This window comes from Podarcis liolepis, assembly GCF_965112155.1.
Source record: "Podarcis liolepis genome assembly, chromosome: 4".
In the NCBI taxonomy this organism is placed as follows: domain Eukaryota; kingdom Metazoa; phylum Chordata; class Lepidosauria; order Squamata; family Lacertidae; genus Podarcis; species Podarcis liolepis.
Window position 1 is genome coordinate 53,753,362 of NC_139558.1, and position 16,807 is coordinate 53,770,168.

Here is a 16,807-nt window from a genome sequence, read left to right on the forward strand (position 1 = left end):
GTATCCCACAGAGATCCTGGCATATCCAACTGTCCATCAACCTGGGCAGTTGAGCAGACACAGCCCCTTAGCTCTGCTTCCCTTGACTACTTTGCATGCTGATTGCAGATATTTGATGATGCCTGTATATAAAGACTTTTATTTACAAACAAGTAAATTTGCTGCTTCCAACCTGTAATCAGTAATTTTCAAATACTTTACCAACCTGGAAACCTTTTGCACATTGACTTATTGAGGAAGTTCTTTTGTATGTGACTGCTGAGAGAAGTGAGTTCACTCAAGATGTTGCTATATAGCATGCACACAAAACTCCACTGTTGCCTTCAGGTTGGAAGCAGCAAGTAAGTTATCTCAGGGAAGCATGTCTCCCATCACTGATCTTCCCATTGGGAACATGTTGATAACCTTTGAAAACCAATAACCCATTGATCTTGTATACCCAGTTAGTTATAAAACTGACCTTCACAAGAACATATTGCTGTGGATTTCCACAGGTGCCTCATACAAGGGATGTGTGGTGCGTGGTTTTGCATACCCATGCCTGTTTGTTAACATGTTTAGTCCACAGAATCTTCCCAAGGTTCAGGATGTGTTTTGTTTTCTTATGCTGCTATTTAGGAGCAATTGGTTGTGCTATATTGACTAGCAGAGGTTTGTATTTTACATGCCCAAGGATCAGCTAAACTGGGGTTAATGACAAATGTCATCTGATTCCCCTTCCTGGTAATGAAAGCTGCAAGCAGCAGGCCAAGGGGTGTGTTTTTTGTGTGAGAGAGAATAGAATAAAGTATTATTCTTGTTTAGAACAGTCTATTCTAAAGTGGAATAGTAGAAAGAAATGAGTAGTGATGCATATTTGAAGATATGGGTGCAGTAGCAAGTGTTGATAGGCATAGTGGTTGTTTAGTTTGGCAAAGAAACCCTAATTCCTGCTTGTTTTAAATTTTGAATAAAGCACAGGACATCTCATTCCTGGTGGCAAACAAAGGTTCATGTACACTCTGAGGGAGCTGTACTTCTATATCTGTATCTTTATTTTAGTTGCCCGTGATGATTAAGCCTCTTAAAATGGCTGCTGGTTTGTTGTGTTCAAAGCATTTTATAATGCTAAAAGTATCGAGAGTCTGTATTGCAAGGATCCTGCATGTATCCTATACACACGCACACACAGTAAGGAATCAGTTTACCCCATTAGAGCACTGATATTGTGAAGAATGATGTTGAACAGGGGGACTGTATTAGCTTCTCTTCCTTTGTTTAAAATTAAAAGAATATATGTTTTAGAAGTCAAGAAAATGAGTTCAGTCTTCCTTTCCTCTTACTGTCAAACAAAGTTTGCCTCGGCTCTTGACTTCATATGGAATTTGTCATGGATAGGAAGCATATACCTTTCCTTGTGAATATATAACTTGTAGTCGCCTCTTAGGAAAGGGGGGGGGGGAAAGAAAAGAGAAGGAGCCCTTTCATCATGTTCAGTTTTCCACACTGTTTTATTTCACTTAAAACATCACTCAGGACCAAGTGGTATTTGTCAGTAGTAATTGGCAAAGGCTGCAGGCAGTTTTCAAGGCTGTCTGGGTGGAAAATCTCAAAGCAGTTGTCTGTGTTGAAAGAAAATATTACATTTGATCTCCCCCCGCCTCAATCTCTACAGACATGATGTATGTCTGCATTCCGTAACTTGAAGAGTTCTCCTTCTTAAACCTCAGGAAGTAGCTTTTCTTTAGTAATGTACAGTATTGTCTGGGAAGTAACCACAATGTACATACAGTTACTTTCTGAATTCTTTTCAAAAGGTTTTATTTTTTTAAATCAACCACTTATTGTGGTTTTGGCTAGTTTGGAAAGGTATAATATTTTGCCCGATGACTGCACCTCTTGCATGTTGACGCCCTCCCTTTTTTTCATGCAGTCATAGATTTCTTCCTGGGTGTTTCCTTTTTGAGTAATGACTCTCACACCAAGACCTCTGTGCAATTAATCACCTTTCCTCTTAATGCAGCCATGCAAATTGAAAAATACTTCATCACCTCTTGTCGGTGTGCTTGTCTACAGTAATGACAAAAGATGGATTAACAAATACTACAGTTTTCACAAGTCAGGCTTGCATGGGGTTGGTTTCTCTCTCCCTACCCCCATTCTGACCAGGTGCATGATGAGGCTTCATTGAAGAGGGCCCAATGTTCTTCCTAATCTTTGAAAGATTGGCGTTGAATCTGAAATGAATTTTTCACTCAGTTTCCCCTAATATACACAGTAGGCTTATGAGCTTCATTCTAGGACAGTCACCCCTTGGGCTGGTATTCAACTCTGTTTTAATTAGAGTAGACATTGAAATTAATAACTGTTACTAAGTTAGGCCATTCATTCCAATGGTTCTACTCCCCATTGTTTTATTTAAGGAAATAATTATATATTGTAAAAAGAGAGAAGGCATGGTAATTCTTCCCAAGAGTCTGCAACAGTGAATGGATCAGCGAAAAAGTACCGTATTTTTCACTCTATAACACGCACCCGACCATAACACGCACGTAGTTTTTAGAGGAGGAAAATCCGTAGGCATGCCACCCGTAGGCATTCCCTCCATAACACGCACAGACATTTCCCCTTACTTTTTAGGAGGAAAAAAGTGAGTGTCATGGTGCAAAAAATACGGTATATTAGGGAGAGATGGTGCCAATGAGAAATTCAGCCACATGCAGGAAATGGTACGTCCTGGGAGTTGTAGTCTAACTACATCTGGGGATTCAAGATTGAAGAACATTGGATTAGAGGGAGTCCAACAAGGTCCCTTCGGTAATTATATTATCTCTGTGAACCTTATCATTCTACATGGGGTGCAGGACCCAGACCAACCAGGATGTCCCCTATGGAACTCTATGGAATTTTGTCAGTGCATACATAGGGCCCCTTCTGATGTATCCCAAACATACCAGACAGTGGAAGACATGGCTTTTGGGTGTGGTAGCCAAGTGAGTGGCACATTTCTCTAAACTCCCTTATAACCTTCTATATTAGCTGATCCCATTCTTCAGCAGATTTGATTGCTCTATGGATTGGAAACACAGGACCTAAGTGACATGGCAAATTTTTAACACACTGTGTATTATTTATGTATACGCATGCTTTTAATACATCCATTCACCCAAATACTTTTTTAAGCCTGGAAATTCTAGGAAGAAACACTGGTAATTATTTTGCGCTTTCATAAATAACCACAAGTGTATTTTAATCACCGAGAATATTGTTTTTATCATCAAGAATTTCCAATGTAAGGGTTGCTTAGAAGAAAAGGGAATGCTTACTGGAAATTGTAGATCATCATTTTTTTTTGTTTAAAAAGGACTCTGAACCATGTTTTAATCTTAGGTTGCTAAGGACAACTTTATAGCTCAAGAGAGCAAAAAGATAATTACACAGCAAAATCCTGATTCCACTCAACTAAATGGGAATGGATTCCTTATACCAGGGGTCAGCAACCCGCAGCTCCGGAGCCGCATGTGGCTCTTTTACACCTTTGCCGCGGCTCCGGGGCGGATACTAGCGAGGGGAGGAGGCGCATTGTGCACCCCGACACTCCCCACTGTGGCGGGCGCTGTACTGGCTGTGACTTCGCATGGGGGCGGTGCGTGCGTTAGTCACGCACCGTCCCGACGTCACCTTCCCGCCCGCCCGCTACATTGTAAGGGGCATGTACGCTGGTCACTGTTTTGAAGGGGAGTGAAGAACACACACACACAAAAAGGTAACTTGTTAATTTAATGTTTATTTCTATGAGGAGGAGTAATTCTGAGGGGTCAAACAAAGAAATAATAAAAAAGTTATTTTTATAATGACGAGTTTTGCGGCTCCCAGTTTTTTTTTCTTCGGAAACGGGTCCAAGTGGCTCTTTTTGTCTTAAAGGTTGCAGACCCCTGCCTTATACTTACAGCATCTCTCTCTCTCTCTCTCTCTCTCTCTGTGTGTGTGTGTGTGTAAGAGTAAATAAACAATACTTTACTTTTTAAGACTGGGATGGGAATGCTGTTGCCCTCCAGATGTTGTTGGACTCCAGATCCCATCAGTCCCAGCCAGCATGGCCACTCCACTATTCAAGGATGATGTGAGTTGGAGCCTGGCAACATCTGGAGGCAACAGCTTGCCCATCCTGCCATAAAGTAGAGTCAGCTGGGATTTCCCCCCTACATTTCTGTTCACTGAGAGCTTCGCTGTATTCTTGTATGGCTGCCTGTGGAACACTGGGGATTGTATAGAAGAACATGCTGGGGCTGAGAATGGAAGAAGGAATGAAAAGGGTATCACCATCAATATGTTGGTCTTGCAAAGGTTGAAAAGTGTGGGAAGAATGAAACCTCAATCTTTGATATGCAAGAGTGTGCATATAAGATATAACAAACGTCAAGGTTCAGAATGACATCTAGAAATTATTTCCTATGAGCTGAAAAGCTCAAATTTTGGGCCAATGTGGTTTTCAGCTCTCTATTAGAGATTCCATGATTTCTGTCCTGAGTATCATAGTCTACTGGTATGAACAATTGTGTATGATTGTATCTGATTTATTTTTCATATATCCATTGGTATTTAAATCTATTAATTAATAAATTAAAGATAAATACAAAATTATTGGTGATTGCAAGCACAAATTCTTGCACACATTATTTTGAAGAGCAAAAGGATACAGAAACTCTTACACAAGCTGTATCCAAATATACAGCCTATTAAAAGAGATGGAGTAGAATGAGAGCAAGTCAGATGCTGATTTGGATGCTCATCTGTGTGTGCTTTCTAATGCACATCTCACTGAAAGTATGGAGCAGCTAGATGGCACCTGCATTTTGATGCACGTTCAAATCTACATTGATTTATGCTGGTGGTAGCCATGGATATATGAGATTTAATGGGATAGGTTGTCCGCATCCCTCAGGAGTTGCCACTGTAGCTATAGTCAAGTCCCCCCACAGTATGAAGCTATGCTGTAAATTTTTGCCATTATAATAGTTGTCATCCTATTCAGAATGGGGTGACAAAGTTGACAGGACACAAAGTGAGTGCCACTGATAATTCAGTAAACCACCACTTTTTAAAAACGAATTTAAACAATGTAATATTTTCAGTATGGAATAACTGGACATGTGTCCAAGGTGACTGATGAAAAGGAAGGTGCCAATTTGCTCAGAGGCTTGGCAGATCAGATGCTGAAGTGTCTTATTAGCTGTGTGTTTCCTGCAGCCTAACACAGCAAACCACATTCAACCATTGAATATTATTGGTGGGGAGAAAATCAATAGCGATGCTTTTTTGCACAACTGTTGATGCAGCCTATACATGTAGTGTGACCTTTGGATCCCAGTATTAGGCCCCTTTAAAGGCCAAGGACCATTCTTTATTTGCCCTCTGCACCACTTATTGGTTGTGTATATTGGGAGTCTGACCTGGATGTAGAAATAGTTAACTGCAGAGCTGAATCAGCAATCAAATGAATCACAGTTTTAAACTATTGCTTGCTTTCATCCAGTAGTATTCATTATGCTTAGGGGTCACGCAAGGTATGATGATGTTTGCTGATTTCTGAGATTATTTGAAGACCAAACCACAGCCATGCTGGGATAACACAAGTGTGGTTAGATAGTGTAACTCTAGGAACACTTCTCATGGCTTACCACAAAAACCTCAGTGGAGATACGCTGAAAAGTGGATAGGAGCTCTTATGTGCTTTGAGGGCTGGAGCCACAGTAAACACTGGTGACTCGAGACTGTATTTGTAAACACATCTGCCTTTTCCTTCAGACAGCTGTGAATCCTGGCTTCTTTTTGCTTCCCCTCTGAGATGGCCATGCCAGAAAGGGATAGAGGCACAGAATACAACCCATGCCTCATTATCAAATGGCTGCATGACTTTTAATGGATCTGAACAATTGCACAAATGTATGTTGATTCCACGTGGTCAATGCCAGCCTTGGAAAACAGCTTGCAAAAGTAACATGCTCTATGACTACCTTGTCTTCCCGTATATACCCATGTTCCTCAGTTACTGCCTCAACTTAGAAGAAGAAGAAAATAACATTTGTTGTTGTTGCTAATCTCCCTTTCCAGGGGTTGGGGAGATTCTTGCTCACCACAGGCAACCAGGCTATTTACAAATCTGGTGAATATGTTTACAAATGTGGCTTCCCACATGAGAGATTCACATGGTGAAGCCCAGTCTTTGGAAATTTGCTCTGGGATGCTAAATTCCAGCTTTCTCCATGCGATCCAAATGACATGCTCTGCATGTGAAATCAAGGTTGTAAAATTCTCTTGTGGTCATTACACCACAACTAAAAGTAGCATTTGAATGAAGGTAAGTTTAAAAAACAAAACCAGATCCTGTTACTCTAGTCTCATTGCAAAATAACTAGGAGTGCTCAAAGCCAACTTCACAAGATTTTAACGAAAGCTTCATACATATGGTTTCAAGCACAGCCTTTGATGAGGAGTGCCTGTACTTCAGTGTGTGAAAGAGGGTCAGTGAGGCTGCAAAGAGTTGAGGATGCAAAGGAGAACTCTTGTGTACTTTGTGCCTGTGTGCATACATTGATCTATTTAGTATATGTCGTTTCAGAGCATGAATGTAGTTCATTTGCATGTACTCCTGGCAACTTGGCTGCCGTTGAATGTTTTGAAATCCCCACCTTTCCCTCTAGAACAACTTTCTGATTAGTTATTTTGGGCTCCCACTAAGACACAGAGCACCTTCCAAAGCAAACAAACCCTGCCCAATTGTGTCATGAGAATTAGCTAACATTTCTTTCAGTATTAGCACCTCAAACAACAGGTTAAATGGAGTTCTATGATTATTTCCTCCTTGAAAAAAGCCAAACAAAAACCCCACGGCAGGCTGGAAGGATGGTAGGGAGAGAGACTACTTAACCCTTTCCCTTCTGCTTGCTTTAAAAGTTCAGAAACGCCACTTGTGCAAGCTGCTTTTGTTCCTGTGCTGTTCTTCTGCACAGGCTTTGTATCCAGCTTCTTTAAGTTTTAAAAACAAACCTGGAAGAAAGTAGCTTGCATCTGAAGAGGCATGGGCCTGAAGGAGAGGGTCCATAGCAAACAAGGAAGCAGGCAGGTTGTGTGAGACAAGACTTTTCTGTTCTGTGTCTCCATTTGCAGCCAAACGGCTGTGTAACTACAAGTGTTCCATCGAAGCTTTGTTTGAACTGGCCTCATGCTCTGAATCTTACTCAAGGAAAGCTCAGTGAGTTTATTCTGTATGGCAAAACTTCAAGAGTGCGTGCCATGCCATTATTCTTCTGCATAGACTGTATGAAGTGTCTCGGGCAGGCCATGGTCTCAGAGTCCAGGATGCAGGGCCAACTTGCTGAAGCTAAGCAGAACTGGGTCTGGTGAGTGCCGGGGGACCCTATGTACGTCAGTGTCAATTTCACAGAATGAAAGATGAGATAGGAATAAAGTAAGTGTCTAGAGAGGCCCCGGCAGGAGAAATATTACAGTATGAGTTAGGTGCAGAAGTGACAGAAAGTGTCAGTGTTTGCACATTTTGTTTGCCAATGCTCACTGTGTCCAAATAGTTTACTTGGTGGAAGAGTGTGGGGTGGAACTCTATCAAAGTTTGATGAAGCCCCACGGGTTCCTATTACGGTGGATATGAGACAATAAGGCAGCTGATGCTGCAAAAAGGAAACAAACAGCTTCGCTGCACATCTGTCCCAGCTGAAAGTTGTTGGTATGGCTCTGGATGTTGCAGTGAATTTGCTGCTTTGGCCCTCTGACCCCTGCTTGGGTTTGCTCTGCAAAAATTGTAGATCAACATCATCGCTCAGCATTGAGTCTAAATTTGCAGAGAAGTCCAGCCATGCACTTGAGAAACATGGAAATCTGTTCAGCAACGGAAGTGGCACGACAAGGCCTGCACAGGGGTGGCACCCTGCCCCTTCAAGAGATACAGATGGGTACCAAACACACACACTGCTTAGGCTGATGACTAAGCAGATCATTTATTGTTGCACAGATGTGATATAATGTTGCAACTCCAGACAGCATGGGAACGGACCACAATTCTCGCCGTCTGTTTAGATCTGGGCTTTGTACTGTTTGTTTAAAGTCTCTTTCTTTCGTAAATCCTCGAGACCGTACTCCATCACTCTGAGTTTCCAAAGACAGCCTATGACAAGCCACATAAAAGAGTTCATTAGCGTCACTCAGGTGTATGATCTGATTGAGAACGCCTGGGTTTCAAATAAAAGAGAAAACAATTTGGCTTATTTTCACTGCTGGGGCCTGAGACTCCGTATCTCAGCAACGCAAGCTGCAAACACAAAAGACAGAAGAACCACACACCCATTTTGTAAACTCAGCACAGGTGGCTAGAAAGAATACGTGAGCAAATATCAACAGTCAGTTTTGAAACTTCCATTGTGTCTAAGTTTGCTGGAGGTGTTTCCTGTAGGCTTTCCTGCATCTATTGATTCAGAAACATTGGGGTGGGGGTGAAAGCATGGCTGGTACTTACAGATAACTTTATTAACATTATATGTTTTTATTGCTGCATTTGGTGTGGAAGACACAGGGGCAGTGACCTCAGATCCTACTTCAGGTTAGAAACATCAGTAATGTCTCTATCTGGTGAGTTTGTCTTGAGGCAGACTCCAAAATGGTGCCACCTCCCCACCAGGGAAGAAGGGGTGAAGGAATAGCTACATCAAGAACAGGCAGGGGGAGAGGAGAGAAAGATTGACATCAGGATCTGCTGTCCCTGTGCATCTCGCCGCCTGAGGCACTTGCCTCATCTGACCGTATAGGTGGGCTGGTCCTGTACTGTGAGAATAGAATGCTAGAATAGATGGGCCTTAGCCCTGATGCAGCAGGACACTTGCATGCTTATGATCTTAATTTCACTCATTGCATTTATTCATTCAGTATGCTTTAGGGTGTTCTTCCAAAGAAAGAAATGGCTGAGAATCTCTCATATTCCAAGCAAACCTTGATTAAGTGCATATGAAAGAGAGCATGATGAAGAATCAGAATTTAATCAGTTCTGACCTTTCCCTGTGATAAATGATTGGAAGTTGATTTTCCAAAGCTTTTAGGCAGCGTGTAGGTGTTCCGGTTTGACAATCACAGCAAAATATGAACCTTGGCCAGTTTTGAGATTAATTAATGATCTGCCTATCATGCAAATTGTAAGTCTCCTTGTCTATTAAAAATATTTATAAAGGAAGGAAGAAAAATAGTGGCAGCAGTGTTTGACTAATACCAATACATATTAAGAGATGTCTTCAGCAGCAAGCAATGCAAATGAACATTTATACATATGAAAAGAAATACCACTTTCCCTCCCAAATTTGTCATTTAGATTATGTACTAACATTTGTTTTCATTTGGTGCAAATGGCATACAGATTATTCACTTATTAAATCAGTGCAGAAATCAATTCCTTGGTTGATCTTTATGGTAATTTACCCAACATGTGGCATTTTGTATAATTCAATTGCAAAGAGCAAAAAAAAACCATACTGGTTTGTGTTCCCCATTTCCCCAAGCGACGAGACGCTCCAGAGCAGATTTTCAGAGTCGGTTTCCTTTGTGAGATTTGCTGAGACCTGGCAGTATCTTTTTATTTACTTATGAACAGGTTGAGCAGAGAGAAGCAAGCAGCGACACAGGCCAACAGTGTTGGTTCTGAAGCAGGGCTGGCCACAAAAGCCACAAAAAGTTACAAATCCACAAAACAAAATACGTGACCTTTTAAAGATAAAGGCTAGAATAATGAACCATTAGTGGTTTTTAAGGAAATACCTGTGGTTCACCAACCGCTTTGAGCCAAACCAGAGGTGATGTAGGACAGCCATGATCCAGGGTGTGTTTAATCCTTTCTTCTCATGTCCCTCCCCCAATAGGGGAGGGGAGAAGATAGGAGCAGATGCCGCCCCTGTCCCAATTGAGCTAATAGCTATGTCAGGGGATGAGGGTGATCTTGCAGAGCAACACTCACTTCTAGGAATGGAAGGATCGGTCAACTTCGGTTCTCTCAGTTTCTCATTTTTCCAATCATAAATCAGTTCTTCATGATTCCGTATCAGTTCACTATTTTTTTTTAAAAAATAAAAAGTCCTTATTAAAATTCTTCAGCATTTTAGGGCAAATTTCTCAATTTATATGACGTTTTGACTAATCTACACATCTTTGCAAAGTATTTTCCCTAATATGTTTTAATGTTCTTTTCACTCATATATGCATATTTATGCACTCTTCCTCCTAATGTAGGCATTTCTGTAAATCTTATTTGGTTGAAGATCAGCATCATAAAATTTGGATAAGTTCTAATTTTGAAGGATGGCTGTGTTTTGGTTCTCATACTGTTTCAAAAAGTGTGATTCAGCTTTAAACGTGAACCCCTACCACATCCTCAGAGAAATAGGGCTGCAAATAGGAAAAGCAAAAATCACAAGAGATCTGTTTGGTGGTTGGTCCTAAGAAGTCTGCTATGACATTTGGCACACACAAAATAACACAACCCTTGGCGTGGTGTCCTCCAGATATTTAGGGCTACAACTCCCATCAGCCCCAGTCAGCACAGTAAAGAGCAGCTTACAGGACATACTCTGCCCTTAGGCTTACAAGCTAAAAAGACATGATACAAAAAGGAATACAAATTGGTAGCGAAGAGGAAATAAGCAAACTCAGATTTAAGTTCTTAGTTCCAGATCTGGAAATTGATCCTAGTTTGATTTACATGTATGATGGAGCAACCTTAAAACTGTTTCCACATTTATTTCCTTTCTCATTGATGTTTGGGCTTCCTCAGCTATATAGCTTCTTAGCTAATAAGAGAAATGATGGTGTCTTTTTTAGGGAGATGCTGGCAGTATCATTATCCTTCCTGGGTCTTTGCAGTATCCCTTTGTTGCAAATCTTACTTTTTATGTTCTTTGAAGGTTCCAAATTTCTGAAGGTGAATGGAGGTGTGGTGTTGAAATGTGCAGGTTATGCTTTCTAAAGATATCTGGATCATCCAGAAAATCTCCTGGGATTATAGCTAAAGAAAGACCACTGTCTAAGAGCTAGCATGGTATAGTTTTTCTTTCTCCCGGTGTGTATTAAAATGAAATCCAATTTTGATACATGGCTTAACGAATCAAAGACAGATGTGTAGAGGTGATATAACGATACCATCTGGGAAGTTTTTGTCCTGTGAAAGCCTCCTAATCACACTTCAGTATTTATTTAAAAGCCAAAATGTGTTTAACCCCTGAAATGTTTCAGTGCCAATGATTTTCAGTATCGCATTGCATCATTATTGCCTGGCAAGCTAACGGTGCCCTCCAGATCTTGCTTGACCCGTTATCACCCATCATCCATGACTGTGGTTCAAGTTGGCTGTGGCTGATGGGAGCTAGTCATCCAACAATATCTGGAGGACCACAAGTTCTCCATTCTTGACATGAATGCATTGATGTTATCGGTAGAACAGTGTGTGTATGGAAGAGCTGTGCTTTCTGAATGCTCATAAAAGATACTCATGTCAGGCCTTGTTTACAAATGACATTGACACAGAAGAAAGCCCCTGCTATTCAAAGCTTTCAGCAAAGATTGTATTCCCTACAAATTCCTCTCAAAGCCCAAGGAGAGCTGCTGGGTTATATAGGACATCTTGTTGCCAAATGGTATTGTTTGGTAGAATGTAAGAACAGCCTTCTGGATCAGGCCAAATGCCCATCTAGGCCCGCATCCTGTTCTCACAGTGGCCCATGAGATGCCCACGGGCAGCCTGCAAGCAGACCCACGTTTCTCCCCACTTGTGATTCTTAGCAACTGGTATTCAGTAGCAGACTGCCTTTGATGTGGAGAAATGTTTTCCATTATTCCCTCTCAAGCCCAATTTCAACTGCAGCTATTCTGGGATAATCACCTGGTGAAATATGCACCAGCTGCAGGTTGAAGGGTCGCTGGTTAACAATCCCAGTTTATCATTTGGAAATATCACTGCTTCCTATTCTGCATTGCCTGTACAGCCAGGATCAGAAGCACCTGGGTCCTTGCCATTAACCTTCATGGTACTGATTAACTTCTATACAGAAAAGGTACTTCTTTCTATAGAATGACTGGCTTCCCTGTGTGTAGCTATTGGCAAACGTTTCAATATTTATGTTAATGCCGCATTCACTCAAGCCCAAATGCAGTGTTTGATGATCCGTTTAGCTTTCTCCTTTTCAAGTTTACACGCCTTTATCTTTCAGTACTTTGGAATGTTATCGAATCTTCCTCCACCCTCTATTCAACGTGGCTTTCTGTGAGCTTTTCACATCCATCCCATTCTATGGGTGCTGTCTAACACAGCATTATAGACCTGTCAACAACAATGTATTTTTTCCTGGCTTGGCTTCCAGAGCAGGCTTAGCTGCCGACCTACCTTTACCTATCACATTTCATGTTGATTTGTAAGGCCTCACATTTGAAGGCCTAGTGTGTGATATTCAGCAGTGCACCAAACCTTACAAACTCTTAAATGCAGAAGCAAATGGGACAATAACTAACATATACACGCTGTTGTTGCTGCTGCTGTTAAATTTTATAAACTGCCCTTCATCTGAGGACCACAGGGTGGTTTGCAGTATAAAAACACAAAACATAAACATAATAACAAACAAAACAATACTCCCCCACCCAAATTTAAAAGGTCATAGATTGCTTAATTAGCTAGGAAGAAGAGGATTTTTTTTTTGCCTGGTGCCTCAAGATAATGTAAGGAAGGTGCCAGGAAGGTGCCTAGGGAGAGCATTCCACAAATGAGGGGCCACCACAGAAAAGGCTCATTCTCGTGTTGCTGCCCTCTGGACCTCCTGTGAAGGTGACAGGTGAAAGAGGGCCTCAGATGATCATCACATTTCCTATTTTAAATAACCTATGTACATGCACATAATGGCAGGAGCAGCAGATTGGTTCCACTGTGCTCCACTGCGCAGCGCTGAACTCCCCATACCTTGCTCCTCCCCTCTGGTAACTGCAGCAGTAACATGCTGTACTTGTAAGCTGGGAGAGTAGCAGCACTTTATGTCTGCTGCCCCACCAGCCACTATTGGAGGGGACAGAAATCAACCAAAAGCAGACATCGGGAGGAACTTAATTTGTTCCGTAGGTCCGTTCTTAACCTGAAACTGTTCTTAACCTGAGGTACCACTTTAGATAATGGGGCCTCCCGCTGCCACCGCATGATTTCCATTCTCATCCTGAGGTAAAGTTCTCAACCTGAGGTACTACTTCTGGGTTAGCAGAGTCTGGAACCTGAAGAGTCTGTAACCCGTGGTGTCTGTAACCTGAGGTACCACTGTAGGTTGAATCCTTTGCAATACAGTATATTACAACACCCCTGCAATGCATTTCAATACAGGATATTTATTATCCTGGGAAGGTTTACATTGATGGCTCAGTTGATGAATAACAATATGGTAAACTTTGAGAAAGGTTAATTTTGTGGTCTGGAATTTGCTCAGGTATAGGTTTATATTATTTCAGTTAGCAATTGTTGAAAATTGCAGGTTTGCCCGAGTTGATTGTTCATAAGAGGCATTGAAGTGAATTGTCTTGTCCTCTTCCTTTGAAGTTTCATATACAAGATCCAAAGCCTATTGGTTAAGTTTTATTCCAGAAATGCTGACCCATTTATTGTTTATATTCTTTTACAGAACTAATATGCTTAGTTCATTGTGGGAAACCACTTTCGTCTGGTGAGCCAGATTAAAAAGTGGTCACGGCTTCTGCTGGCAGGTGGGTGGGGCTGTCTACCTGTCAATCACCTGATATCATCAGGTGGATCTGATCCTGATGGAAAGCAATGGGCTGGCATCCAGTGTCAATTTAAACAGCACCACATGCATGCCCTGTTGCAAATCCTATCCTCATCTGTGTGTGATTCCTATCCTCCTCTGAATTGAAGGGCTCAGCGGTTAGAGCCAAAGACATTTTATAATCTAAGTATAGCAACATTCTCAGGCTCTGCTATATTGGCATTGAATAGAGCACATTCAAGAGTGATAGCCATCCATCACCATTACATCTGAGAGACATTTTGGGTTACATCCAACAAAGTCATCCCTCTCCTCTTCCTTTGTGCTCCCTGCTCAAAATAAAATCAAACAAAAACTCTGCTCTGGAGAGTTAGACGAAACCTCAGAACAGACCTGGAGGTGGTTTTGTTGGATTCAAACCATTAGACAGAATTTGCTCTGCTCAGTGAAGGGAATACCCTTGAATTTGTCTTGCCAAAGATATAACAGTTGCCAACATGATGGTAAAAAAATGCCGCTCTTTGTGGTTTGTTTGAATTAGTTCAAAGTGTTTCAGCTGAACACAGCTCCTTTCTGAGAATCTATATTAAAATGTTTGGAGATGTCTTTTGTGGGGTATATCAATCGAACATAAACAGTTACAAAAGATGTTACTTCTGTAATGCTTTCAGTGTTACTTGATTTGTAAAACTGATTCTTCTCTGCACATATTGTTGGTGGCAGCCCAGAAAACAATGCTACACCTTTGAAAAACAAAACAGGCCTCCTTCTTTCAAGGCTGTCAGGTTGTTTTTTTCCTGAAGTCTTTTAAGGCTGCTAAATTGTTGTCTAATCCTTACCTCAGGGCTAAAAGCCTTTCAAGGGAACAAAAACACATGTAATATCAAAAAGAGAGAGTCTATAGAGCTGTTTGTCTGCTGAGAACTCCTTAGAGGTCGCATTCAGATCAGCAAAATGTGACAGAAATTCATTCAGCAATAACCATTCCCTCAGTCAAAAGCATCAATGGCATTTCCATTCATTGAGCTTGACTTCTGAAGCCTTTAAAGGAATGGAAGCTGGCACACAGTAGGTTCTGCCCAGCACTGGAAACAAGGCCCAATCTATGTTCAGTTACAGGGTGTGTTGGGATTGACGAATATAGGATTCATGAGGATTTCATGTCGGGCACTTGGAGAACAAGAAAGATGGTGAACAGAGCCATCTTTCTTATTGGGCTTACTGGCGTGTTGCGCCAGGGCGCTGGCCTCTCAGGGGCGCCCCAGTGAGTGGGGGAGCTGTATGGCTTTGCCGGCAGCCTCCCCTTTCTCTGCACGCCTGCCAGCTGTGTAACCATACGTGAAGCTTGCTTCCTAAGCCTCCGCAGGAGGAGAGCGATCCCCGCAGAGGCTTGGGAAAAGGTTGACAACAACTCTGGAAAATGGGGCGGGGGGCTGGAGGGATCTTTGCACAATGGTGCCAGATATGCTTAAGACAGCCCTCATGGTGAATGGGAACTGTTAAACACCTCACTCCGCACACTACTAGGGGCAGGCACATCTCACCTCTTCCAGTTAGGAGTTTCCACTATACGTATCAAGTTTGAGGGTCTCCCAAATCCTGCACACATCTTTCTATCCAGTTAGAGGGTCCCATGCCTATAGGTGATGTAGATGTGCATCTGGAATCCTTATGAGTGCATCCTAATACTTATTCCACACCTGGAGAACTTGATGGGAATGAAGATGCACTTCCCTTCTGGTACCCTTGGTTGCATGCAACAAGGCATGATTAAACCTGGATCAGGGTCACTGTGTCCATATACTGAGCATCAGAAAGTCAACCCATGCCCTTTTATGCTCTTACTTTATAGGTAAAAAGGTAAAAGTAAAGGACCCCTGGATGGTTAAGTCCAGTCAAAGGCAACTATGGGATTGCGGCGCTCATCTTGCTTTCAGGACCAGGGAGCCAGTGTTTGTCCACAGGCAGCTTTCTGGGTCATGTGGCCAGCATGACTAAACCACTTCTGGTGCAATGGGACACAGAAACACCATTTACCTTCCTGTCTCAACAGTACCTATTTATCTACTTGCACTGGCATGCTTTTGAACTGCTAGGTTGGCAGGACAGAGCAACTGGAGCTCACCCTATTGCGGGGATTTGAACCATCGACCTTCTGACTGGCAAGCCTAAGAGGCTTAATAGTCCTACTTTATATGCATAGACAAAGTGCTTAAATATTATTAATTTTATAATATTTATACCCCACCTTTTCTCCTGACAGGAACTCAGGGCAGCTCACAGATAAAATAAGAACAGCTAAAAACATGGGGGGGGGGGAATTTAAAAACAATTAAACATTAATAGGATCAAAACACTCTCTCTCTCTCGTATGATTATTAAAATAGTATAGAAAACACTAGACTAACAAAAGCTTTCCTGAAGAGCTAGGTACTGCTGCTTTTTCATTTTCCTTGTTCGATTCTGCAACTAAATAGGGAACTCCTAACAGCATGGCTGGGTGACCCACCAAACCCGTTCCAACACTTGCAGTAGGGAGGAGCGAATGTACACATGCAATCCCAGGTCTCAAATCTTGAAATCTCATGTAATTAGTTAAGTGATTGATGATATTTATACCCTGCATTTCAGCCAAGAAGGGCTCCCAATGCAGATCACAACAGTTAAAAACCACCACAAATAAACACAATGTGGTGTATGATGATTTTCCAGCCTAGGTTCCAAGCTCTTCTCTCCAGAGGAAAGGGCTTAGGGCTATTGGCAAAGCTGCCAATCCACAGAAAAACCCCTTCAGCTGAACTGCAGACTTATCAGGACCCAGGCTGTTGATCAATAAGTTTTCCTATGGTGACTGCAAGAGCTGGTCTTCCATACTTTTAATCAAGGTCGGAATTTTGTTGGAACATTTTGTGCATTATATAAATTGCTCACTAGATGTCGCCAGTTATCTATACTAAATATTGCTGCTTCCACTCATTTCCTATCAAAGGGAGAATAAGTACAGTACTCAGTTGTGCCTGGTC